Source organism: Leopardus geoffroyi, chromosome E2 (genome assembly GCF_018350155.1).
Source record: "Leopardus geoffroyi isolate Oge1 chromosome E2, O.geoffroyi_Oge1_pat1.0, whole genome shotgun sequence".
NCBI lineage: Eukaryota > Metazoa > Chordata > Mammalia > Carnivora > Felidae > Leopardus > Leopardus geoffroyi.
In genome coordinates, this window is record NC_059335.1 from 41,408,670 (window position 1) to 41,434,018 (window position 25,349).

At 39.4% G+C, this 25,349-nt stretch overlaps 1 long non-coding RNA gene across 1 annotated transcript in view; it reads right to left on the bottom strand.

Annotated features, from left to right (window-relative positions):
- Positions 1–629: 629 nt before the first annotated feature.
- The window catches only part of LOC123579258, a 400,496-nt gene continuing 375,776 nt past the window's right edge, over positions 630–25,349 (bottom strand). The window contains exons 4-5 of the long non-coding RNA XR_006702703.1: positions 6,429–6,512; positions 630–869 (exon numbers count right to left, since the gene is read on the bottom strand). This is a non-coding gene — a long non-coding RNA (uncharacterized LOC123579258). The remainder of the gene's footprint in view (positions 870–6,428; positions 6,513–25,349) is intronic.

Below are 25,349 nucleotides of genomic sequence, written 5' to 3' on the forward strand. Positions count from 1 at the left end.
AGTTTTCAGAGTTAATGTTGTGGAGTTTTGAGAGTAAGACCACAGTGGTCAAGTTTCACTTCTCTCCTATCATATCAAGGATTCTTAGTATCCACATGACTTACGTCTATGGATGTTTGACTTTCATCCCCTGGCTGAGGTAGTGTTGGTCAAGTTTCTCTACTGTTAAATTACTCATGCTTCTCCCTTTTAAATATTTTTTTAGAACAAAGTCACTGTGCAGAGACCAAACTTGAGGAGTCTGGAGTTATGCCTCCCCCTTCTGAAGGGCAAAGTGTCTACATAATTATTTGGAACTCCACACAGGATGTATGTCTCTTTTCTCAATTACATTTATTTAATCACTTATTTAGACAAGTATAGACTCATAAATATTTATTCTCTATTTTGGTTTTAATACAGTACTACTTAATTTTGTTGTTTAAATTATACCAGCTTTGGCCATTGAAAAAGTTCTTTGAGCTGATTTCTGTGCCTCTTTGACTCCCCCCACCCCAATCAATGTAAGCCCTTTAATTTTTTGAATACTTTCTTCCTTTTTTTCTAAAGTTTGTTTATTTACTTTGAGAGAGAGAGTGGGATGAGAGCTGGGAAAGGGCAGAGAGAGAGAGGGAGAGAGAGAATCCCAAGCAGGCTCCATGCTATAACTGCAGTGCCTGACGTGGGGCTTGATCTCACAACCCGTGGGATCGTGACCTGAGCTGAAACCAAGAGTCTGATGAGTCTTTCTGATCCAGGCTCATCTTGCTTACTTCCTGCTGTGGCACTGAAGTCAGCAATTTCTTCTAGAAGCCCAGTTCACTAACCAAGATCTTGGTCCTAGCTGTGCACATTGCTATTGGGGTGTTGCTTCTTCTTGGTCTTCTCAGCTGAGAAAAAAAATTATAAGTATTATGTATGTATCTGTATACCAACTCCTGTATATATGCATCTATCTATCTATCTATATACACACACACTCATGTATATACACACATGAATATTTCTGCCGTAACCATCTGTATCTATATCCAGCTAAACATGAGTTCATACTCCTATCTCCAGCTTTAATCCATTACATTAATCACTCTAGCCTCCTTACCTTGCTTATCGGTAACTTCCTGCTTAAACAGTGAGAAACCCAGCTCCCATCACCTGCCATCCATTTACTGAATTGTTTAGTTCCAGTATGCATGTCTAACTGCATCAGAATTATTAACCTGTAGCCCTTGGGGAAACAGCATTATCAACCTGAGTACAGTGCTTATGTGTGGTTCTTTTTGCCGTTAATCTTACAGACTCCACTTACTTCCAAAGTTACCGCTATCAGCACCTTCTCCCACTGCCTGCTTCAGCGAGATTGTCTTACACATTTTTAATACAGTTGGAGTCTCTTGTCACAGTCTACATTTCTTTCTGGGGTTCCCCTGATTTCCTAAATGATTTTTTTATGTGCATGCATTAAGGTTTATCCTTTTGTGCTGTACAGTTCAATTATTCATTCACTCTTCATCATCTATTCATTCCCTAGTCATTCATTGTTTACAGCACTCCTATCACATGCTCAAAAATAAGCTGAATTAACTGACATTTAGAAAATGTCTCTACTGGCCTTTAAAGTAGAAGAGAAAGATTAGAATCTACAGAGAGGAATAGAATAAACTCTACCAGAGCGTAGCATGAAAAAATTCCTGCAGTAGAGAATTAAAGCTGGCTAGGAGTCTCCTGGCTGCCACGCTGATGAAAAGAAACATAGCAGGGTCCGAGGACAGACAGATCCTCTCCTGGTCCAGAACACTGAGTGGTAGCTGTAAGGGCTCACTTTACAGTGCTGTGATACAACATCTGGGCCTGGCATGCCTGTGGGGAGTTGTAAAGTCCGTATCTATGGACTAGTGGACTAGGGTTCACTTTCGATCTACGTGCAGACTCCCAGGTGGCAAGAGTTCAAATTCACCCTAAGGCCAGAGAAGCTTGCATTTCAAATTCCTTCTGGTTGCTCCAGGGATCTCTCCCCTAGAAGCTCAGGAGAGCACGTGAGATTTGCTGCCACCACTGGTTAAGAGCCTTCATCATCACCGTCATCAGGAGGAACATTTGAAGAGACATGTTACCCCTGTCTTTACAAAATGCTTGTATTTGTTCTTCCTCTTCGTATGTTCATGCCCACCTCGGAAGTCTTACCTGGTACCTGGTTATCCCCATCTTACAGATAAGTGCAAGGTCAGAGAGGGCTTGATTTCCTGGTGGCCCACAGTGAGGACAAGGTACTCAACCCCAGGATCCAGCTTTCTCCTGACTCCCCAGAGTGTTTCTATTTCCATCACCCTTAATGACTTGGGGACAGAACCCCAAATAAAGGTCATCTGACCCTGAGACTGCATCCTCATTTGTGATTCCTGTGAGAATCTGTATTAGAGGGACTGAGATTTCATGTATACAGACTTTACAACTCCCCACAGGCATGCCAGGCCCAGATGTTGTATCACAGCACTGTAAAGTGGTCCATGGCCTTCTTTGACAAAGAAAGCAGATGTTCCCTTTTGTCTTTCCAGGTCCTTCTTAGGTACCAATATTTTCTCATATCTCACATCATTTTTTTAGATACTCAGAAACAAAGAAGAATGAAAACTTGTGAACAGTCAGAGAAGGTTGTGTTCATTCCATTCCCATTCTGTTTGCACACACATATTCAGAGATTTTTCACTCTGATTTTACACACAGAGTTCAAATGTCAGTAATTACTTCATACCTAGGCTTACAGAATATTCAAAACAGAAACTGGAAGAGAGGCAAGCAGGTATTAGAAGGATTAGGCATGAAGTATTTAAAATAGGAAACTGTCAGGGAATGCTTAGTTTGGGGGCGCAGTGTCTCTGGGCACCTCCATTTCCCCTGAGAGCACTGGTTCATTGAAGCACAGTGCTATAATCTGTGCTCAGAAAAATGTTCCCAAAAGATTTTTTTAGGTACAAATATTTTAAGTGGTGACAATTTAAAAAATGTTATTCAAAATGATTAAAATAAGTAAACATTTCTGTATTTAAACTAGGTAAGCCTTAAATCTGTGGAAATCAAGATTACCCAGTATTACGCGTAAACTCAATCAACATTTACTGTGTATAAACTGTGCAACAGGAATTGGGGATAGAGAAATAAATAATATTGATCCCTGTCTTCAGGAAGCTCAACATCTAATTTGAGAATCTGTCCCCAGGGGTCTGGATTGCTGATGTTTTGGGGCATAAAAGGCTGATGGTTAAACCTTTCCGCTCTATGAGTCTTGAGGACTCCTGGAGGTAAGAACCACTGAATCAAACACTTAAAGTTTGACAAGAAGCAACAAGGAAGGATGGAAAGAGGGAAAGAACCCTGTTACCTTACCGAATTTGGGCAGATGGAAAAAAAGTCTTATCCAAAAATTTCTACTGTGTGGATCCATATCAATTTAGCCAAATGCCATAAGTAAAAGGGTAATTTTACAAACACCATCCCCTCCATGATTTGTAAGTTAGCAATGTAGGTGTTATTATCCCACTTTCCTGGGGGTACAAAACTGAGGCCTCAAGAGTCGGACCATCCTACCCAAGCTTAGGCTAGGATAGCCAGGCATGGTTAGGGCTGGATGCGAATCCAGGCCTGTCCCATTTGGTGTGAAATCTCGGCCCTCTTCACTAGGCAACATCGCCTTCAGCCATAGGAGGTTGGACTGACGAGAGAAGTGTCTACAATGATGTGCTACGAAAAGAAAAAAAGAAAAGAAAATGCATCCTTAGGATTCCCTTCACAAGAGAGGCAAGTGCTAACTCCTCATTCATCCATGACTGAGTATCTAATCCATCCCCTTGTAACATGGCCACTCCATCATTGAGGGTTATAGTGCATTCCAGTTGGGTGGCTTGAGAGTTTAATAAAAAGAATATTTACTAAAGACATAGTGCCATGTAGCAAACCCACAGGACATGTGTATAGTAGGGCAAGCTGAGTCAAGAAGCAAGCGGAGGGAAACAGTGACTGGGATCTGGAGAGGGAGACCTGAGAGCAGAAGGACTTCTAACAGGAGCTGTGCCCTTCCTTTTGAGGGGGATGAAGTCATCCATGGTACCCACAGTGAGGGAACCAGGGGAATAAATGATACCAGCTCAGTCTTTTTTTTCTCCCTCCTTTCAATCTCCTGATGGATTCCCCATTGGCCCAATCCATCTGGAAGCTGGCAGGTGAGGGACCCCATGAAGCCAAGCACAGAGCGGAATGAAAAGGGGAAGGTACATCTGGGGAAGGAAATAATACACCCCCACCCCCACCCCACCGATGCTTTCCAACATGGAATAAACTTAGCATCACAAGATGTTTTTCCATTGGGATCAGAAGAAATCTATGATCTGTGCTTGCTTCAGGAGCATATATACTTATGGTCTTTTTTAGTACAGCTTTCCAGGAGCTAAGAGTAATTGATTGGAAGTGGCATAGAGGTTGGGATACATTTGCCTAATCCCAGCCTTAACTTGTCCCTTATTTTTCTTTGATTGGTTTGATCATTTTGATACCAGTAATGGCTTATAATTTTTTTGTGTGATTAGCTAGAAACCCAGCATAGGTAACACTTTATGGATTTAAAATATCCAGGGAGGAGTGCCTGAATGGCTCAGTTGGTTAAGTGTCCAACTCCTGATTTTGGCTCAGATTATGATTTTGGCTCAGGTCATGAGATCAAGCCTGGTATTGGGTTCCATGCTGTGTATGGAGCCTGCTGAAGATTCTTCCTCTCCCTCTTCCTCTGCCCCTCCCTGCCCCCCGCCCCCCACTCTTATTCTCTCACTCTCTGACTCTTACTCTCAAAAAAAAAAAAAAAATCCAGGAGACAGTAATGTTGTCATGAAAGTAGCAATGGACTTGGTTTTAGAAATGTTCATCTCTTACAAACTGGGTGACCTTGGGCAAGCCATGTGCCTTTTCAGAGTCTCAGATCTTCTCAGGGAATGTCACCAAAAAGATGTGACTGTCACTTGACCCGTGAGCTAGACCTGGGCACTCAGAGGTCCCTCACCCCTTTCCTTGTCCTTGGAATGTGCCTTTTTCTGTTCCCAGAGGCTGCTCCAAGGACATAGCCTTGAGATTGTGACATGGTATTGAAAACACTTGCATGGTATACGTGACTGAGAACATTGAAGGCCTCTTTATAAACTTTTAAGATTTGGCAGGTAAGGTGCAGGGATCCATTCATCTTGCTGCTGCCTAAGACAAGCTTGCATGTAAGTTCCCATTGCCTATTAAGTCCACCATCTACCAACTTGAAGTGTCCTCTTTCTTTGGCCTCTCCCTGCACTCCAATAGTGGGGGCTGGTTTCAGATTACACCTGGGAAGTTCTGGGAGGCTTACAAACCAACAGATCTCACTGGTGTGAAATAGGAATATAAAGTTATTTCTCGGGATGGTACAATTCTGAACAACAAAAATGTGGTTATATTACACACAAGAGGGATATGATTTTTCATATTACATTTTAGTGAGGCATTATAGTAGTTTAAAAAATCAACCTCTAGGTTGATAAAGACTTCAAACCTGGGCTCGGGAACTTCCTAGCTGGGTGACAATGAGCAAATTCCATAATCTTTCTAAACCTTAGTTTTCTAATTTATAAAACAGTACTAACTAGAGCACCCAGCTCACGGGCCATTCTTCACCTGTTCATAATAAACAGTAACAGTAACCATGAGTGTTAGTTATTACTGCCTCATCCTAGATGCAAAGGATGCCTTCAAAGCAATGGGCAAGTCCATAGTCCAGGTCATCCTTTAATGAAACAGCACTCGCAGTGCCCTGGTATTTTTTAGGATGCGTTATCTCGCTGGAGACAAACATCAACAGTTAACATCTACCACTCTTGAGACCATAGGTCATAAACAGAATTAAACTCCTGAGTGCTGCCTGCTTCTAGTGTTCCTCCTGGATTTTGTTTATCAAAGATACTTTTGCTTTAGTCTCGTGATTTTCCATGTAAGCTGATTGAACTCACTCGCTTGGCAGTCAGATCGGCACATCTCCTGTTTCTGCTAATTTGCTAGTTGACCCTGTATAAACCACCTAATTTTCTAGGTCTCATCAAACTCGATAGATAGATAAGATATGTAGATAGATATATAGACAGATCGAATTTACACTAGTAAACCCACTCAATTTCCATTTCAAAAATTTTGTGATTCCATCAACCATTCTCTGAAAGTAAATTCACTTATTCCTGGAGTTCCTTTATCACTCTTCACACGTAGAAAGTGTTCAACAGACTCAAAAGAACACACAAATATCAAGTACCTACTATGTGCCTGACACCAGATACGTACTTAATAAAGTCTGGATGTTTTCTGAAACAGTGTCTTCCATATCAAGTTCCCAAACCAAGACTTTCATCTGTCTTCAACGCAGTAGAAGCAACTCACATGAATCTCACCTTTGTTAAATTCTGCAGTGGACATAAAGGCTCCGAAATTCCATATGGATGCACGTTGCTGAGCTTTGATTCATACTTAATTTCCTAAAATGAGAAGAGAGGATTAGTTGAATAAAGGGCTGTGGTATAAAGAGCAATACATATGTCTTCTTGGCTAATGGCTGCTCTTTTTCCAGTTATTAGAGTTAATGCCATCACAGGAAGGGAGCAGAGTTGTTTTTCCCCAGTAGAACAACAGGGGGAATGTACTGCAGATAAGAAACATTTCTGGAAACGGAAACAGAATAGCTGTATACATGACAGCTTGATCTGGGAAGCCTGACAATCTTCCCCCTTTCCTCATCTTTTAATTCTGATTACTGCCAGACTGAGATCTATTTATCAGTTCTCAATGCTCTTTGCAAGAAAGGTTTCATTGTGAAGGAGGGGGGGCTGGCCTTATTTTACCAGTAGAAGGCTATTATCTTGCAACAGCTGTTTATAGTTAACTGCAGCCCATACTTAAAGCCTGAACGCTGGAGCCTTATTTAGTGCCTGTGGATTTGCGGTGAACAGAGTCAGGCTTAACTCTTTGTTCTCCCTGGAGTTGATGGCTTCAGTGGGGATTCGAGATGGAGAGGGTCTTTAACAAAGAGGGTGGAAATAGATGGAGGGTTGCAGCTCACAAGTGGAGCAAACAGTTCCACCTAACGATGGTAAATATTGAGGTATTATGATCTCTTACGGATGTGCTGAGCACTTTGTAGGTATTATTTCAGTGAATTTTGACCAAAAGTGCTCTGATGTTGATATAGTTGTGCCCACTGCACAGGTGAATAAATGGAGGCTCAGGCATTGAATGCTGGGATTCAAATCCACATGAATCCGGTTATAGAGCCAGAGTGCTTAATTCCTACGTTATATTGTATTAAGTCTCCCATTATTCCAGAGGTGTTAGCTGAAGATACTCAGTGCTTTGCACTGTGGTGCTGCACTATCTATTAGAGAAAGAAAGTTTCCACCCAGAGGACTCTCAGGCTGGCCAGAAAGGTGACTGAATACAGGTGATGCACTGCAAACAAAGAAAATCAGTAAAAAGTACAGAGACTTTTCAGGGTGGAGAGAGTAGATGAGGACCCAGAGGAATTTAGGGAAGGGGCAGAGTTTACTATATAACAAAACAACAACAAAAAAACCCACTAATTTCAAGAAGGAAACCCAGCTGCAAAAAAAAAAAAAAAAAAAAAAGGAACAGTGCAGACAGGCTGATTTAACCAGAGGATTATTGAGGGGGCCGAGGGATACAACCAGAACCCCGGAAGCATCTTGGCTGCCCAGCCAGGAACTTAGACTTGATTCTCCAGGATACGAGCAAGGAGGTGGTCAGATGCGCATTTCAGAAGGACCACTCCAGCTGTGGTAGGAAGATGTTTTGGAGGGAGTAAAGCAGAGGAGGTGAGAAGAGTTAGGATGTACTGTGATGATCCAGGAAGAGGAGAATGGTGCCAGGACAGTGGAAATGGGCAGCGGGAACTGGATCAAACAGATGCATCACAGGTAAGAACAAATAAAATGGTGTTCAGCCTCCTTGCCTCACTCAAGACTAAAAAGAGGTTAAATTTTCCAGCAGGAAGTTGGAAGGAACATTGCTCCAACCACTAACTCAACCCCAAATGACATACATTCCTGAGGGTTACAATGCTAATCAGTGGCATTTGGCGGTGGTGGGTGAGACCATGCCAACAACACACACACACACACACACACACACACACACACACACACAGTTTCATTTTCTCAGCACGTCTGGAATTTTTGTTCTTTGTTTGACTCCAACATCTTTCCAGATGACAAAGAAAACCAAAGATCTCTCAGTCCATTGTTAAGCACAAAGAGAGGCGAAGTCGGGGGTTGTGGGGGAAAAGTTGGCGGACTCCGAATTTTTATTCTCTGCGAGGAGGTTCGCAACAATTCACAGTGGGAGAGAGAGTGGCTTGCCAGAGGGCTCCATGTGACTGGGCTAAACTAGAAGAATATGTCAAGTTCAAGATGAAAAGACAGCCCTTGCAGTTGAAAAAGGAGCTGGGAGCTAATGGAGCTGGGGAAGGGGGCCTTTACAAAGGAAAGTGCTTATTTGCAAACTTGCTTCTCTCTAGCAAATGCTCCCAGGACCTCTGGCAAAAGGAATTCCTGGACACAGGCCTTCCCGTTGAGCCGTTAGTGATCTGTGGTTAATTACCTCTCGCCAGGCTCCCCTTCTGCAGCCAGTCCGTGGGGTGGCTGCAGAGGTGTGGGGTGGAGGTTTTGCCCTTTTAATTCCAACATTCAACAAAATTAAACTCCTACAACTGCAGAGCTAGAAGAAACCTTACTACTTCTGCTCTAAGTTCCTAATTTTTATAGTGTCAGGAGTCCTGGGTCAGACAAAGCAGGGAGAAAGGCAAAGCCAGCATGGGAGGCCTGGGGGTCTGTGGGTGGTCCATGAGCAAGGTGGGGCCCTCATGCTGGGAGGGTATTCTAGGAGATCCTGACTGTCACTCAGCAAGAAGATCTGCCTTCATTGTAGGAAGTGGAGCGTTCCCATATTTAGGCCCAGATTTGCTTACACTGGCCAGAGGGGCTAAGGCCACTTCTCCTACTGCCCTTTTATGCTCCCATTCTTTTACAGCAAAATAAAGCCAGTCTTTCCTGAGAAGAAAGTGCATTAGATTAGTCAGGACTCTGCAAAGATAGATAAATAGGTAAGTGGAGATTTATTTTGAGGAATTAGCTGATGGGATTGTAGGCGCTGGCAAACCTGAAATAGACAGAGCAGGCTCAAGGGCTGGAGGTTCAGGTCAGAGTTGATGTTGTGATCTCGAGGAGAATTCTTTCATCATCAGGAAACCTCTCTTTGGTCTTCAGGTCTTCAACTGATTGGATGGGGCCCACTTACATTAGGGATGGTGATTTGCTTTATGCGAACCCCACTGATTTAAATGTTACGCTTTAAAAACATACCTGGGGCACCTGGGGGCTTAGGTTAAGCGTCAATCCGACTCTTGATCTCTGTCTCACAGTTTTGTGAATTCGAGCGCCACATTGGGCTCTGTGTGGACAGCTCAGAGCCCGCCTGGGGTTCTCTCTCTCCTCTCTGACTCTGTCCCTCCCCTGCTCACATGTACTCTCCCTCTCTCAAAGTAAAGAAATGAACATTAAAAAAAATAAAAAAACAAAACAATATATTTGTGTTTGACAAAACAACTGAGGACCACAGCCTAGCTAAGTTGACCCTTAAAATTAACCATCACAGAAGGAATTCCAACAGTGTCCAAAATGTGTCAGTAGTCTCTATTGGGAGATCCTGGGGATGAAGCCCTGTCTAGGGATTTTCATCCTTCCTCCCCTGACAAGAGTTTAACACATGCCATTTTACATCTACCAGCACCCCCACCCATCTCTTCATCCCTAATCGTAGCATTTCCTCATTCCAAAAGTAAACGTAAATCATAAGATGAGCAAAGCCAGGACTCTGCTGCTAGATCATAGATCTCATAACTAGCATGAGCCCTTGGCAGGGGTCTGTTGAGGAATCTAGAAACCCTAAGGTTATTTGGTGCCTTTTATCTCCATGACTTACTCATTCCATAACTGGAAGCCTTTTATCTCCCACTCCCGTTCACCCATTGTGTGCAGCTTTCCCCACCCCTCCCCTGTAGCGGGCATCAGTTTGTTCTCTGTATTTATGGGTCTGTTTCTGCTTTTTGTTTGTTTATTCATTTGTTTTTTAGATTCCACGTATAAGTGAAATCATATGGCATTTGTCTTTGGCTTATTTCATGTAGCGTTATACCTTCTGGGTCCATCCATGTTGTTGCAAATGGCAAGATCTCATCCTTTTTATGGCTAACACTTCATTGTGTATATACATCACATCTTCTTTATTCATTTATCAGTGGACACTTGAGTTGCTTCCATATCTTGACTGGTATGGTCTTCCATATCTTGACTTGACTGGTAAATGCCCAGTACTGGAATTACTGGGTCATATGTTATTTCTATTTCTAATTTTTCAAGGAAACCAACATTCTGTTTTCCATAGTGGCTACACCAGTATGCATTCCCACCAAAAGTGCATGAGTGTTCCTTTTTCTCCACATCTTCATTAATGCCTGTTATTTCACGTCTTTTTAATTTTAGCCACTTTGATGGGTGTAACCTGATAACTCATTGTGATTTAGATTTAGGATTCCCTGATGATTAGTAATGTTGAGCATCTTTTCATATGTGTTGCACATCTACATGTCTTTTTGGGGGTGGGAAATGTCTGTTCAGGTCCTCTGCCCATTTTTAAATTAGATTGTTTGGAGTTTTTGGTGTTGAGTTGTATAAGTTTTTTACGTATTTTGGATATTAACCCCTTGTTGAATATATCATTTATGACTATTTCTTCCATTCATCAGAATGCCTTTCATTTTGTTGATGGTTTCTTTTACTATGAAAAAGCTTTATATTTTCATGTAGTTCCAATAGTTTATTTTTGCTTTCATTTCCCTTGCCTGGAGAGACGAATCCGGAAAAAATGTTCCTGAGGTCAGTGTCAAATAAGTTATTGCTTGTGTTTTCTTCTAGGAGTTTTGTGAGTTCATGTTTCACATTTAGGTCCTTAACCCATTTTGAATTTATTTTTGTGTATGCTGTAAGAAAGTGGTCTGGTTTTCCCAGCACCACTTATTGAAGAGACTGTCTTTTCCCCATTGTATATTCTTGCCTCCGTTGTCATAGATTAACTGACCATATAAACATGGTTTTATTTCTGCTGTCTACTCTATGTGTCTGTTTTTGTACCAGTACCATACTATTTTGATTACCACAGCTTTGTAGTGTATCTTGAAATTTGGGATTGTGAAACCTCGAGATTTGTTGTTCTTTCTCAAGATTACTTTTGCTTTCCGGGCTCTTTTGTAGTTCAATACAAATTTTAGTATTATTTTGTTCTAGGTCTCTGAAAAATGCTGTTGGAATTTTCATCAGGATTGCATTGACTATGTAGAATGCTTTTGGGTAGTGTGGACATTTTAACAATATTTTTCCAATTCATGAGAATGGACTATCTTTTTCTATTTGTGTCATCTTCAATTTCTTTCAACAATGGTTTATAGTTTTCAGAGTACAGGTCTTTCACCTCCTAGGTTAAGTGTATTCCTAGATATTTTACTCTTTTTGGTGCAATTGTAAGTGGGACTGTTTTCTTAATTTGTCTTTCTGCTAATTTTTATTAGTGTATGGAAATTCAACAAATTTCTGTGTATTAATTGTGTATCCTGAAACTTTACTGAATTCATTTTTTACTTCTAATCGTTTTGGGTGGAGTCGTTAGGGTTTTCTATATATAGTGTCAATTTATCCGCAAATAATAATAGTTTTAATTCTTCCTTACCAATTTGGATGCCTTTTATTTCTTTTTCTTGTCTGATTGTTGTGGCTACAACTTCCAGTACCATGTTAAATAAAAGCAGTGAGAGTGGACATTCTTGTCTTACTCCAGATCGTAATGGAAAAGTTCTCACTTTTTCACCATTGAGTAAGATGCTAGCTGTGGGTTTTTCATATATAGTCTTTATTGTGTTGAGGTATGTCGTTTCTAAACCCACTTAGTAGAGAATTTTTATTATGAATGTATGTTGAATTTTGCATCTATTCTGCATCTCTTTGAGATGTTCATATAGTTTTTATTCTTTTTTGATGTGGTGTATCACATTGATTGATTTGTGAATATTGAACCACCCTTGTATCCCCAGGATAAATCCCACTTGATTGTGGTGAGTGATCCTTTTAATGTATCATTACATTTGGTTTGCTTGTATTTGCTGAGGTATTTTGCATCTGTGCTCAGCAGGGAAATTGACCATAGTTTTCCTTTTTTTGTAGTGTCCTTGTTTGGTTTTGCTGTCAAAGTAATGCTGGTCTTGTAGAATGTATTTGGAAACTTTTCTTCCTCCTCTATTTTTTGGAATAGTATGAGGAGAATAGGTGTAAACTCTTCTTTAAATTTTTGGCAGAATTCACTTGTGAAGCCATCTGGTCCTGACTTTTGTTTGTTGGGAGTTTCTTTTTAATGAACTTAACATTTTTCTTGAGGTTTTTTGCTCTTTATATTCTTTATTCTTTAAAAAAACACAAGAGACAACACAAGGGGAGAAAAGGTCTGGGAGACACAAATTTAAAATAAAAATCAAAAAGTTAGAGCTAAAATATTACTCTCTTATTCTAAAAAAAAATGTATCACTGTCTCATATTGTTTCTTTATACTGCTTTTGGCCTGAAGGTCAGTTTATGTACAAGGAGGGGAAACCGACTCCTTAGATTGGGAATAAAGATTTATACTGGGGTTTTCCAGACTTTAAGTGAACATATTCTGAGAAGCCCCACTATTTTTCTCTCTGCATAAGAAGGGGTCATATTTATAAATACAGGTGGAAAGTCGTGGTATAGGTCTTTGATTTAGGTAAGGGGTATATCCTAAGAAGCTGCTTTAAAAAGTCATTCATGAATGCCTCAGTAGCACCAATTAACCCCCACATAATCCAGTAAAACATAGCTAAAAACTTGGAGTGATACAACTCAATCTTTAATAAGAATCACTAATTATTATATGATGATAAATAAAAACAAGTCCACCTGAAGTTTTGGGGGTGCCTGGGCAGCTCAGTTGGTGAAGCGTCTGACTTTGGCTCAGGTCATGATCTCACAGTTTGTGTGTTCAAGCCCTGCATCAGGCTCTGTGTTGACAGCGTGGAGCCTGCTTCAGATTCTTTGTCTTCCTTTCTCTCTGCCCCTCTCCCACTCATACTCTGTCTTTTTCTCTCTCGAAAATAAATAAACATTAACAAAAAACAAAGACCACTTGAAGTTTTGGGTGCTCATAGGCAGGTTAAGGACCTTTGCAGGTTGAAAGGGTCATATGATTATCCTGGTGTCACAGTAAATTTTTATGCACAGGCCTCACAGGAATGACATACTATAGGCCTATGAGGCCTTAAAAGTATGACCAAATTCTAACATTCCTTAGCCAATGCCAAAAACATGAGACTTTTCAGATGCCTTCTGATAGGCATGACTGGCCAAGGCCCTCAAGTCTGTGCTTCTCCCTTTGTAGCACTCCTTGCCATCATGGTGAATAAATTGCTGGGTCGGTTGTTTATTTGATGGTCTTTCTCCTCTGCTGGATGGTGAATTCTGTAAGGGCAAGGATCTGAGCCTAGTGTAATGATTGACATAACACTGGGTAAACTATAGCTTGAGGAACACTCATCAAATAAATAAATATATTGACCAACTAACCAGTAGCCAAAGTACTACATTCTTCAAGTGTGATGAAGCAGGTATTTTTATTCACATGGTCCTATCTACTTCTAGTTACCATAGACACAAAACTTTAGTTTTCCCTCTCTTTTTCCTTTCTTCTCTTGAGGTATAGACATGTATAACTCCATACTTTCAGGGATATTTAGAGGCTACCACATATTTGAGGCTGCCCCCATTTTCTGCTACCACCACTCCCCATGGATTAATTCTTGGAAAACCAATATCAGTGTGTCAGTGTTTGCCAACTACCCATCTTTTATCTTCCTTTCCTACAAGTTACTTCAAAGCTTGAAGAAAATCTGGTGTGTTTGTTACTTCCACATTGGCTTTTGGTTTTTCAAAATGAAGATGGCTGGGAGCATATATCAATTAAAGACGTTACTCAAGGCGCTCTATAATTTTATCTACATCTTTTAATTTGTTCTCATTCCTAGCCACTTTCCACCATGCCCTGAGTGCCCCAGCCCACCACAGCATAGAGATGCATATAGAGAAATGGTAACTAGGTATCGGGTCGTGAGGAAGGTACTGAGAATACATGTAGAACCAGACAGACATGGTCTCAGCCCTCATGAATTTACACTTGTTAAAAGACAGACTGAGGCATATTAGAAATTTCAAGAGCTTATTTGAGCAAAAACCATTTCAAATCAGGCAGCCTCAAACTAGAAGAGTTTAGGAGCCCTGTGCTGACAGGAGTCAGGGCAAAGACTTATACAGAGAAAGTACAGAAGCAAAGAAAGGAAATTATGTCATTGGCCACACCGTAAAGCCTAGTTGGCTGTTAGTGATTGGTTGTCCTTAGCATTTCAATTTTGTAAGTTTGAGGCATTTACAGGCTTAAATTTTGGTTTGCTTACTTAGTCCTCCATGGATTAGGGACTCATCAGTTTCATGGCCTCATCGTTTAATTAATTTAACACACTGGATTGGGGAACGTAGGCATTAAGCAAGTATGCTGAGAATAATGCAAGTTAACAAAGAGGATTTAAGAAGTGTGATGAGAGCATAAATCTAAGAATTTAACTGAGTCTCGTGTGTCAGGACAGGCCAACTTGAGAACGTGACATTTAAGAGGAGAATTGAAGGAATGGGTAGGATTTAATCAGGGACCAGAACTGGGCTGGGGACTCTGTTACAGGCAGAAGAAAGAGTGGTTAAGAAGACCCAGTTTTGAGAAAGAATATGCTGTGTTCAAGAAAATGAAAGAAGCCAGAACACTGGCAGGAGAGGGAGAGTTCTTCTACTACAACATACATATAATTTGGTGTCCCTCTATCTTCCTCACTCTTGCATTCTCTTCATCTTGAATGTTATCCCCCTTCTCAACCTTGTGCATACTTGGTTCAATATTAATGTTCTAAAAGTTTGCCGAATATCTCCCCTGATGGAATCACTTCTTCCCTGACAACTCTGTATTCAAACTTCTTCCATGGTGCTCATTTATTCACGATTCTGCCATGTCACTATATCCTCCTCTACCTGGTGGTGGCCTCTATACGCCTTATTCCTGGGACTTACACTGTGGCCAGTGCAGAGAGAAACTCAGTGCCTTTCCCAAAATGAATTATATCATTTGATTCAGCCACATTCAGCAGAGAGAATACCGCCCCCCCCCCCCCAGAAAGCATCCAGTTCATGGTTCCACCTAATACTGAAACACTTTCTTCAGCATTTCTAACTGACAACAGGCTTTCTAGCTAATTATTGCTTCAAGAAAGCCCACAGAGGGCAATGAATATAAGCTTCTGAGTTTGGAAATATCTATAAAAGAACAGATTAGGAGAAAGGTTTAATTTGGGTAAGAAGATTAATACTCTGAGCTTAAAAATCATTAAGGAGATGTGAGGGAGGAGTGAACTTTGAATAAACAAAGCCATATCTAATGAAACATTTTTTTGATATTAAAGGCAACTTAGGAGCCAAGGGACTAACACTGGGTTTATAAACATCATAGAGTCATGGATATTGTGAGCAGGAAAACCTGTCACAGTAAGATGTGGCCACGAAAATCAGGTCAGCACCAGAAGATCTGAGAATATTCTAAGTGTTTCTGAGTGGAGGACTCAGGATCATTGAACTCCCTGCTTGGTCCTCAGACCCAGCTTGTACCTCTTCAGCTGTCCTGGTCTCTGATGCCCTGTGTTCTTCTTTCAGTAGGTAGCCTACCCCCACAGTCCCTTCCGCACTTGTTTTTCTTTGGGCTTATAGTCCCTAGCATGTGACAAGTGCACAGAGGCATGTGTGGCATCATTATGATAACAATAAAAACAACAACAGCAACAACAATAATGATGCTGTAATATACGAAAACTCTCTTCACCTCTGTAAGCTGCCCTTTCTCCCTTTCTGAAATGCAGATCATAACATTCATCCTTAAGTCTGAGGGCGTCATCAGGAAGGGGCTTAAACTGTAGTGAGTACACATAAAGTCACTGGAAGTAAAAGGAAGCATCATGTCATGATAGGAAAGCATCCGTTTTTACATAGATCAATTTGGCAGACTTCCCTTCATGTATATTCATTCATATATTCAATCATGTGTTCCTTCATCAGCAAATGTTTATTCCATGACTTAGAAAATCTGTCAATAATATACCGTATTTGCTACTTACCACTAAACATACTATCTAGAGTTGGCAAGATGAGAAACTTTGATTGCAAGTCGAAGCATATAGTCTTTTGATTTAGAGCTTGTATTTGAAATTGCAGTTTATTTGCTATTTCATATGACCTTGCATGAAGGAATTTTCTTTTTCCATTTGGCTGTCCTGGGGCATCTTGTTGTATCTCAGTGTCTTCAACTCAGAAATGCAACTGTCTATTTTTTTTTTTTTTTTTTTTTTTACGTTGCCTCCTGGAGCCACCCAGTGGGAATTTTAACTTTGACAAATAGTTTATATTTTATCTTAGACCATCCCAAATATACCTTCTAAGTTGTTGGTATTACATCCACAAATATTTGTGGAATGTGGTAAGAAACAATCAAAAATGTGGTTTTTTTTATATGGACACCATACTGGACCTTAAGCGTGTAATCCTAAACAAGGAAGGCCCAGCACCTGCCCTCCTCGGGCTTAAACTCTGTAAGGGAAAACAAATGTGCAAAAAAACACAGTAAAATCTGATGAGTGTTAAAGTAGGGAAAGAATAGAGGAACATGTAGACAAATGGCAGAGACCTAACTCAGTGTAGGGGTAAATGACATTTAATAAATATTTATGAGTGTCTAATCTTAAGTAATTCAAAGGCACAAGTAGGGTTAGGCTAGGAGGTAGTAGGGACAGAGAACCATGCTCTAGTTAGCACAACAAGTCGGTATTTTAAGTCTGGCAATGAAAGGATAGCGGTGAATACAGGATACTAGGGTTCAAATCCTACCTCTGTAACTTACTATGTGACTCTGGGTAGGTTACACAACCTTACTATGCCTCAATTTCCTTATTGTAAAGTGTAAAAATGCAATGCTCAATCTTGTGGCATTGTTTTGATACTCAAATTGATATGTAAAAAGCTCTTAAAAGACTGCAAGGCTCATAGTGAGAGCTACATAAGTGTTAACGATTATGATCATGATTATTCTGTTACAAACTCTGCAATTTCAAAAGAGGCAAATAAGCACCCGGAACCTCATGCCCTGGATCCACAAAATGGGGATATTAATATCTTCACTGCAGGGGGCATTATTAACTGAAATGTTAAATGCAGAGCATGTGTATCTGCTAGACATCCTGTAGATGTTTAGCAGATGCCCTTTGGTTTCATAGTAATAGCCCAAACTTCGTGGAATGCCTTGGCCTTGGCCTTGACCTTGGCCCTGGCTGCTGTTGACAGGCTATCTTCCTGTGTATATCCTTATAGGTCTTCCTCCTCCAGGTTTTCCTAAAGCAATGAAGCTCATGCAGAGGACAGGTCAGGTGTCCCTCACCCAGACATAAAGATGGGCCACCCATGCTTGGCAAGGACCATGTTAGTGAGCCCAACACTACCTGATGACCGCATGCTTCCTTTGTAAGTTGTTTAATGATGGTGCTTCAGACATCCTGGACCCTTGACAATTTTCTGTGTCTTGCTCTGAGTGTCACACTCAGTGGGGGAAAGGTCAGCAACAAAGAGGAGGTGGACACAATGAGGAAACTCTTGTGCCAACACCTGTCAAAGAGAGATGCAATGACCTTTCAATGGCTCCCCTTGGGCTCTCCTTGATGCAAATCTGGGAGGCATAAGACGGGGCTGCTCTCTGTAAAAAGAATCCATCACCTAGCCATTTCCCCAGGTCCCATTAAAATGCTGACACCATTAATCTGCACTACTTTACTCCTCATTATGCAGAAATGTGCTCCTGATCAAAAGTCCCCTTGTGTAGCAGCCTGATTCATCACCAATAGCTATGGGCCACACACCAGAAATTCATAATCGGTTGACATTATCCACCCAAATCATTCCCAGGATTTGAAAGCCTAAAATGATGTCTGTCATTGGGAAGAGGCGACCACACAGGATGCAATCTGTAAACATCTGCAGATAGCACTGGTGGCTAATACAATGGATTCCCTTTTGAACATGGTTAAATTAAGGAATGAGCGATCTCCCTTGTCCATGTTTGGGTCATCTGTTTTCTGAGAACTTACCCACATTCCCATGTGGGAACTAAACAGTTTGGAGACTAAAGGGGTACCTAGGATAGGGAGATGCAGACTCCGTGATACAAAAGTCCTAGCTTGGGGACACAAAGCCAGAGACATTTCTACTATGAGCTTACATACTTCTGAGTGCAGTGCCCTTTCCCCAACACCCACATTTGACGGTTGCCACTGAGTCTTTTGTGAGCTTGTTTCAGTCACTTGCATTCTGCCCTCGCTTCTTCATTCTGTCTTTCAGTGCCTCACACAGGAGTGACTTGGATTAAATAATGAACTGTGAGTTGTAAATGTGTTCTGACTCTGAGTCTGTTCTCTGGGTGATAACCTCTCAGTTGACTAGAACATTTTTTTTGTAAGAAATGGAGCCCTAAATCAAGCTTGTTAATAAAACTAATAGCTACCTAATTCCCTGAGAGATGATCAGGTACCAGAGACTGTGGCATGTGCTTTGCAAGCATCATAGCAATTATTTTTACAAACTGCCACAACTTCATAGGATTGTTACGGGAACTTAAAAATTAATACACATAAAATACTTAAAGCATGGTAAGTACTCAGGAAATGATATTCATTAGCATTATGGATCCCTGCTAAACATTCCACAAACAGGGCAGCTTTATCTCCATTTGAACATCTTCTGACAAGAAAATTGCTTCTGAACACTCTATCTCAATTCTAGACCCTTCTGGCCATTGGGTTGAACTGTCGTGACTTGGGCTAGACAGAGTCTGCATCTTCCCAGGTCCCATCTACTGTTTGTATATTTGCCTCCTACCTAAATAGAAGAAGTCCAGTTCTTTCCATTAAGAAAATATCCCTAGAATAATTTAAAAAGTAATCCTAATATTGTTAAGTCTTATATTAGCTAGGCCTAAAAAAAGTCATTTCTTTCCACTGGCCCTTCTATGACTCGAGCTTCACTTCTTAACTTAACATTTAAAACCAACCATCCTCCACCTCGCGGTGCTTCATGCTGAAGAACAGTGGTCAACGAGCCAAATGACTTCTCTACTTAAGCAAGAGAGGAAATAGGTACTAAACAGGCACCCAGGGACTTTCCTCAAGGATTAAACAGATGCTATCATTTTGCCATATTCGCTTCAACTTTCTTTTGAGGAAGAAATAATACAGTATGGCTAAAACCTCACTACGCATTCCTCCACCTGTCTCTCCCTCCCTGGAGGTGACCAAGTTGGAAGTTGATTTGTAACTTTTTCTATGTGGATACAATTGGATGTTTCCACAAATAATATGTAGTGTTATGAAAATTTTAAATTTAAATAAATGCTTCCATGCTGTGCCTATCATTTGATACCTTACTGTTTGTACTCCAGTTATACACATTTTTTAAATATTTGGGTTTTTTTTTAAGTTTATGTATTTATTTTGAGGGAGAGAGCAGGGGAGGGGCAGGGAGAGAGGGAGAGACAGAATCCCAGGCAGGCTCTGTGCTCATATAGTACCAAGCCCAACGTGGAGCTCAATCTCACAAACTGTGAGATCATGACCTGAGCCAAGATCAAGAGTCAGACACTTAACCAAGGCGGAGGCTCCTTACCAGTGGTATAGAATGTAGGCAACACTTCCATATTACAATTTTTCATTTTAATTCTTTCTTGCTGTTATAGAGTGATCCACTGTGTGAGTTAGCCACAGTTTATTCAATCCCATTATACAGGACAATTACCTGTAGGTTAATTAGGTTGATTTCATTTTTTTAAAAAATACACACACACACATATATGTATATATACATGTATGTAAATATATACATAGATATGCACATATATACATACACAATCTCCTCTTATATATACACACCCGTGTGTGTGTGTGTGTGTGTGTGTGTGTGTGTAAGCACAGAGACCCACACACATACTCTCCCCTTGTATATGTGCCTGGGTGTGTGTGTATGAATTTCATATAAATTACCAGTGGCATAGAATAGGCTGTCATAGAACATGCACTCCTAACAGCATTATTGGATATTGAAAAATTGTTCCCCCAAATTGCTATGCCAATTTATTAACACCATTAATATATGGAATCATATACTTGATCTCAAAAACATAAAATTAGGAGAGATTATATAGGTCACATTTCCTACTCACCAATCTAATAAAATTAGAAATAATCACAGTAAAAGGCAAAAGCCAAAATCACTTTAAAGTTGAAAAAAGTACAGGATAATTGAATTATGAACCTTGGAAGCAAGTGATGAGGTAAATTGTTGCATACGAAAACCTACAGAAGGTAACACAAAACTGTACTCAGTGGGAAATATAGAGCCACATATTAACTTCATAAATTTTAAAATGCATTCTTTTCAGAACCAAAGAATTAGAACAAATTAAGAAATGTGGTACTCAGTAAACCAGAAAGTAAGAAACAAAAGGAAGGAAGAATTAATAAAGTCTATAGTTGATAAAATTTTAGAAGTAGCAATGACAAACCCAAAATCTGTGTCCTTAAAAGACCAATGAAACATATCAGGAGTTTTGTTGAGGAGAAAGAGAGAGAGAGAGAGAGAGAGAGAGAAGAAATAGGCAAGATTATAAAAAAAGAAGATATGACTGCAAACAGCAGATTAAAATAATGAAAAGGAATCATACCTATAATTTTATGGAGTCAGTTGGAAAACTTACTGGAAATTCATGATTTCTTAGAAAAATATACATTGACTCAGGAAGGGAAAAAATAGAATACTATAGTACTCTAAATAATATTAAATAATTAAAATTTATCACTGAAAAAGGCAACAAGACAGACTAGTTCAATGTTGACTTTTATCCATCATGTTTAAAGTCGCCAACTCAAATGTTATAGAAGCTAGTTCTGACCATAGAAAAAAATGAGAAATTGGCCAGTTTTACATGCAGCCAGAAAAACACTAAAATCTGATGAAGATAGTATAAAAAATACCAATCCCTTTCACTTAGGAATATATAAACACAAATATTATATAAAATGTCAACAAATTGAAACAGTGATACACCAAAGAGTAACCCCTGTGAGAAGCAGCAAAGGTGCAAAGTCTCATTTCAACTCCTAGGGAAAGGATGGATTATTTCAAAAAGGCACTGGAAAAACTGACTGTCCATCTGGAAGAAAAACATCCAAGACCATATACAAAAATACATACCTTAAAGTCTTAAAAGTAAAAATAAAATCCTCTATAAAAACCAATAAACGTACATACAAAATATGCACTTCTTGACGAAATCTGGGAACCCAAATGTCTTTGCATTACATGACACAATTGCATACAACACATATAATATTAACTATTATAGTATTTAAAGTAACCATACATATTGACAAAGAAAAGAAACTCTAAAGGAAAAATCTGTGAGGATATGAATAATAACACACGAGAAAAATTAGAATGGCTCACAAACATTTAAACATGTCCAAAGTCAGAATCAGAGGCATACAAATTAAAGTAACAGTCAAATAATAATTTATACCCACGAAAGGTAACTTTTTAAATTTAAAAACAGCCATTGTTGTCAGGGATATAGGAAAATGGGTACTCCCATAGATTAATCATAGAAATCAGAATTTTTAACTTCTATTATGAACAACCTGACAACATTTGTTAAACCTAGAAATACACCTAACCCACAACCCAGCAATACCAATCTTGGGACTCTGTTCCATAGAAATAGAGCTCCAGTGTGGGAGGCTACTTGGGTACTGTTTTGAATATTATATCTGTATTTTTGGAATCAGAATGAATGTTAATATATTTGAAATAAAAGTGAATAGATGGACACACTTACATATAAATGCATACACACATATTAAAATTATATAATTATCTCCAGAAAGGCAATCATATAGTACATATTTTTCTGCAGTGTGCTTTTCTAGTTCAACAGTACCTCATGGATATCCTGTCAAGTCAAAAGGTATGCCTCTAACTAATTCTTGTTAACTATGCAGATTATTTTTTGATGTGGTAAGATAATTTAGTCAAACATTCCTACAGACTTGGGTGGCTTCACTGGTAAACATTTAAAGAAGAATGAATGTTAATCTGCACCAACTCTTCAAAAAAATGGAAAAGGAGTGAATGCTTCCCAAAAAATTCTGAGTCCAGTATTACCCTGATACCAAAATCAGGCAAAGACTTCATAAAAAAAATTATAGACCAATACCTCTGGTGAACATAGGTGAAAAACTCCTCAACAAAACGCCAGCAGACCAAACCTACCAACATATATAAAGAATTATACACCATGACCAAGTGGAATTTATCCCCAAGTTTGATTTAACATTTGAACACAAATTAATGCAATACACTACATTAATGGAATAAAGGATAAAAAGTATGACCATCACAATAGATGCAGAGAAAGCACTTAACAAAATCTTACATGCTTTAATGAAGAAAACCCTGAACAAACTAGGAACAGGAGATAATTTCCTCAACCTTATCAGGCTAAATATTTACAAAAGAACACACAGCTAACATTTATACTTCATGGTGAAAGACAGGATGCTTTGTCTCCTAAGACCAAAAAGAAGGCAAGGATGACTCCTCTCATCACTTCTGTTCAACATTTCTAGTTCTAGTCAGAGTTCTAGCTAGGGTATTTACATAAGAAAAAGAAATAAAAAGCATCAGGATTGGGTAGGAAGAAGTAAAAGTACTTATTTTTGAAGGTATTATGACCTTGTACATAGAAAATCCTGAGGAATTCACTTTAGGTAAAAACCTGTTAGAACTAATAAGAGTTTAGCAAGGTTACAGGACACAAGAGCAATATACAAAAGATCAATTATATATATACACACACATATATATATATACACACACATATATATATATACACACACATATATATATATACACACACACACATATATATAAATTATTTCCATATATATGTAAATAAATGTTTATTTTTGAGAGAGAGCATGAGTGGGGGAAGGGCAGAGTGAGGAAGACAGAGGATCTGAAGCAGGCTCTGCACTGATAGCAGCCTGATGTGGGGCTTGAACTCATGACCTATGAGATCATCACCTGAGCTGAAATCAGACACTTAACCTACTGAGCCACCCAGGTGCCAAGATCAATTATCTTTCTATACACTAGGAATGAAATATCTAAAAATGAAGTTAGGATAACAATTCCAATTATAGCATTATAAGGAATAAAATAGGAACAAATTTAACCAGAAAAAAGTACAAAGCTTATACTCTGAAAATTACAAACATTATGGATAGAAATAGAAAAACATACCAAAATAAATGGAGACTTATCCCATGATTATGAATTGGAAACCCTTAGTATTGTTAAGATGGCAGTACTCTCCAAATTGATCTATAAATTCAAAAAAGTCTCTATCCAAATTTTAGCTGGCTTTTGTTGTTGTTGTTGTTGTTGTTGCAGAAATTGTCAAGGTAATCTCAAAATGTATACAGAATGCAAGGGACACAAAATAACCAAAACAATCTTGAGATGGGGGGAGAATCAAGTTGGAGGACTCAACACTTGTCCAATTTCAATACTTACTACAAAGGAACAGAAACCAAGACAGTATGGTATTGGTAGTAAAATAGCCACATGTGGTATAGAATTGAGAATCCATACCTAAACCCTTACATTTACAATCAATTGATTTTTGGCAAGGTTGTCAAGACAATAAGGGGGGAAGGAAGAGTCTTTTCTATAAATAGTGCTGGGACAACTGGATAGCCACAGACCAGGGAATGAAGTTGGGCCACTTCCTTACACCATACAAGACAACCACAGTGGATCACGGACCTAGCCTTAGAAGCTAAGTTATAAAATTCTCACAAGAAAATGTAGGAGTAAAAATTCATGACCTCAGGCTAAGCCATGGTCTTCGTGATATAGGACCAAAAGCATAAGCAATAAAAGAACAACTACATAGATTTGACTTCATCAAAATTTAAAAACTTTTGTGTATCAGGGGCGCCTGGGTAGCTCAGTTGGTTAAGCGTCTGACTACGGCTCAAGTCATGATCTCACGGTTTTTGAGTTCGAGCCCCACCTCAGGCTCTGTGCTGACAGCTCAGAGACTGGAGCCTTCTTTTGGATTTTGTGCCTCCCTCTCTCTGCCCCACCGTGCCCACACTCTGTGTGTCTCTCAAAAATAAATAAATATTAAGAGAAAAAAATTTTAAAAATAATAAAATTTAAAAAATTAAAAAATCTTTTGTGTATCAAAGGATACTATCAAGAAAGTAAAATGACAAATGCAGAATGTGAGAAAATATTTGCAAATCATATATTTGATAAAGGACTTGTAGCCAGAATATTTAAATAACTCTTACAATTCAACAACAAAAAGATAACCCAAAGAAAAAATGTGCCAAGTGTCTGAAGATATAGGTCTCCAGAGGAGATGTAGAAATGATCAATAATCACATGAAAAGGTATGCAATATTGTTAGTCACTAGGGAAATGCAAATCAAAACCACAATGAGATTCTGCTTCCTACCCAGTAGAATGATTATCATAGAAAAGCTCATAAGAAGTGTTGGCACAAAGGTGGAGAAATTGGAACTCTTACCCAATGCTGGTGGAGGGTGAAGTGATGCGGCTGCTTTAGAAAACAGTTTTGCCATATCCCTTACACCGGTCAACGTAGAGTTGCCCTATGACCCAACAAATTCATCCCTAGATGTACACGTAGGTGAATACATATACCCAGACAAAAATGTGCACACAAATGTTCATAATAACATATTCACAAAGCCAATAAGTGGAAACAATCAAAGGTTCAAACACGAATGAATAAATAAAATGTGATCAACTCATTTGATAAAAAGCAGTAACAAGGAAGTTCTGATGCATGCTACAGTCTGGATGAACATAAAAACATTATGCTACGAGTAAACTCAGAATAGCCCACCCATTGTATGGTTCCGTTTATACGAAATGTCCAGAATAGGTGAACCCACGGAGACAGAAAATAGA